Below are 3,894 nucleotides of genomic sequence, written 5' to 3' on the forward strand. Positions count from 1 at the left end.
ATGCAGACATCTTAAGCAGCAGAAATACGAATAATGCTCTCATTCTAGCCTGTTCTAACCTCGAAACGTGTAATAGATAAGTACGTTTAGACATCCCAGATAGGAATATGACGTATTTGTCATTATTTACAAAATTATATAATATAATGATATTGTATAATTATATAATATTATCTTATTTCCGATTGAGACATTCCAAATAGTATAAGCTTATGTACAGGGTGTTACAGATACATACTAGGCAGTACGACGGATTGCACGGCAATTTTGCATAGGTTAAGCGCCTACCCCCGGGCGCCTACCCATGCAAAATTTGCCGCGCAACCCGTTGTACTGCCTAGTATGTATCTGTAACCCCCTGTACAAGCTTGTGCGTTGCTACACGTTACGCTATGCGTTATGCCTTAAGGGGATGCTAAACCGATTACCCAACTCAATCAAGGTCGATAGTACAGACTTTTTTAATTCCAATTTCGATAATAGTGGCGACATCTTTGATTTAGTTTTTACATTATATTATATAATATATATCATTCTGTCTTACTCAAACGCATACATCTGTTCTTATCTAACATATGCCAGCACCATCTATCGCAAGACCGCGCAACTACTACTACACGGAATTTCGGCTCTGTTGACAGTCCCAGTCTTCGCAAAGCATCTGTATACACGTATTTCCTATTCGGTGGGAATATATCTTTTCTAGACTTTCAATCATATAGCGTATTCGATTTACTGACTCGACCCGACTCTGAGTCAACAGTCTGTTCTTTTCAGCTGCATTTCTTACACAATTTAGCTCTTCTTTTGCAGCTAAACAGAACAGACTATTGACTCGGAGTCGGGTCGAGTCAGTAAATCGAATACGCTATTAGTTCTACAAATTCGGTATCGTTCGTTTCAATAATGTGATGTTTGCTGCCCGCTTATTTTCAAGATATGGACTCTAAAACTCTTATATCAAGCAAATATATATCCGAGGTGACAGCTGTGCGAGCCAAAAATAAGTAAATTTTATAATTTTTTTTCGATTTTCTCATAAAATCCAGTGTAGCAAACATCCTCTGTGTGCGTACTATAATTTAAGTAATAACCGGCTATTTTAGCGACAAAAAGGATCACGTGATGAAAATGGACATTTGATATTCGTCAATTTTGACCACGTGATTCTTTTTGTCGCTGAAACATCCGGTTTGAGCAGCCCGTGAAAATTTACCTTTAAGCATTACGCAAAAGTCTGTGTCGCGGCCTTAATAGAGAATGGACTGCGCGATCCGTGTATCAAAATGATCGATAGGGATGAGAGAGAGGGACCGTGGCGATGGCCATTTCTATCTCTTTTCATTCAATAGTATAATGGGAGAGAGAATGAGAGGGAGATTGACCGTCTCCCACGGTCCCTCTCTCTCATTATTGTCGACCACATTTGATACACTACTTATATGCGGATCGCGCAGTCCATTCTCTATGTCTTTGGACAGAATGATATATATAATATAATATAATGTAAGAACAGAATCAAAGATGACACCACTATTATCGAATGTGGAATTTAAAAAATCTGTACTATCGACTCGATCAAGTTTTGTAATCGGTTTAGCACCTTCAGGGGATGCTGGAGTGTCCTGTTTTACCATTAATTTTTAAAGACTCTTTTCTCTTAATTGTGTTTATGGATTGAAAAGTCCTTCTCCACGATTAAAGTATCGACAACAACACAGGCTGCTAGCTACAATTTAATACAAAACCCAGTTTGTAGAACTAAGGTTGAAAGTTTAGAAAAGAAATATTTCCACCGAATAGAAAATACGTGTATACAGGAACCGACGAGATATCATTAAAGACCGTCAATCCTGGGTAAATTTTCGGCGGTATAAAAAGGGCCCCAAGGGCCCGGAGGTAATTTAAGAACGCTGACATTACCGACAATTGATATAAATTTGCTATTATTAACATAAATAATTGGCTCATGCATTATTAAAGTCATGATTTTTTATTACATAAATGTCCCATAAATAAATATACATACTTGTAAAGCTGTAATATCTTATATATTGCAAAAAAATCACAATTTTTTCTCTGCAATTATCATCTTTATCGATAATCAAACTTTGATGATAACACTGAAATCTCAATTTTAAAGAAAAATCGAGTATTATTGAGTTATAAATGCATAAATACATCTACTAAACTAATAAATCATAAAATAGTACAATATTATCAGTTTTTAACTCTTAATCACTTCAATATTCACAAGGACGCAAAACTCCCGTAAGTATGTCGGTCTTTAATAGTATCTCGTCGGTGATACAGGTGTTTTGCGAAGACTGGGATTGTCAACAGAGCCGAAATTCCGTGTAACAGTAGTTGCGCGGTCTTGCGATAGATGGTGCTGGCATATGTTAGATAAAAACAGATGTATGCGTTTGAGCACCGACGAGATATTATTAAGGGGATGCTGGAGTGACGGTCGAAGTTAATCAAGGTCGATAGTACAGACTTTTTTAAATTCCAAATTCGACAATAGTGACATCTTTCATTCATTTCTTATACTTATTATATATCGTTGTGTCTCACTCAAACGCATTTATCTGTCCTTATCTAACATATTGCAACGCCATCTCTTAGAAAGAGATCAACTAAAATACTGCTCGGTTTCATGGCTAAACAGTCATACATCGTCGATTTCTCACGCGCTAGACACACAATTTCGTTCCTTGCGCTAATCTTTTTATTTAGGCGTCAAAACTTAATTCTAAAGATACGACTGTAATCGACTATTTATTCTACATGTGTTCCTGCCCTAATTTCGAGCATATAACATGCATATAATTTTTTCACGAAGTAAATGTTTGGTGAGCTGATAGCACATGGATACAGGAATCTGTAATTTATTATTTTTCCCAGTTTTGGACACAAAATACACCAGGAGCAGGTACATTAGCACGGATATTTCAATCGTGGAGAAGGAATTTTTATTCTGTGCAACTAATTCGAAGAACCGCGCAAGGAACATAAACGCTTGCTTTATCGGTAAAAAAGAAGACTCCAGCATCCCCTTAAGCAGATCCTAAAGACGTCTGTATTACCGACTAAACACATATAATTTTTGTATAACGAATACTCTTTTTCTCTTTCACGGATTCGAAAATCCTTTTCCAGGATTGAAGTATACGCATTAATACGTGCTTGTGAAGTGGAGTCTACGCTGAGAATGATCAAAAATTTCGAAATCGATATATTTTTTATTATTTCTTAGTGTAACATGGCGTCTCAGCTGTCAAGTCGTGAGAACATTTGCTTGATATGAAAGATTTGCAACGAACGTACGAAATCATAATTCTCAAACACGTAATTTGCACAAACATACAACGTCCAGTTCTTAGAATTAAATTTAGACGCTTTATTGCGACGAATTCGTTGTACGAAAATTGACACGTATGTGTGACTGCGTGTATAATATTCTGCGTGAGATATTGCTGTGGTAGTATAAAAAGACATGTCGATGTGCCGCGCGCGGTGCGACATCTACTACAGTAATATCTCACGCAGACTATGATACGCGCAGTCACACATACGTGTCAATTTTCGTACAATGAATTAGTCGCAATAAAGCGTCTAAATCTAATTCTAAGAACTAGACGTTGTATGTTTGTGCAAATTACGTGTTTGAGAATTATGATTTCGTACGTTCAAAGCTTTCATATCAAGCAAATGTTCTCACGACTTGACAGCTGAGACGCCATGTTACACTAAGAAATGGTAAAAAATATATCGATTTCGAAATTTTTGATCATTCTCAGCGTAGACTTCATTTCACAAACACGTATTAATGCGTACACTTTAATCCTGGAAAAGGATTTTCCAACCCGTGAAAGAGAAAAAGAGTATTCG

Source organism: Trachymyrmex cornetzi, unplaced genomic scaffold (assembly GCF_001594075.2).
Source record: "Trachymyrmex cornetzi isolate Tcor2-1 unplaced genomic scaffold, Tcor1.1 scaffold745, whole genome shotgun sequence".
Classification (NCBI taxonomy): domain Eukaryota; kingdom Metazoa; phylum Arthropoda; class Insecta; order Hymenoptera; family Formicidae; genus Trachymyrmex; species Trachymyrmex cornetzi.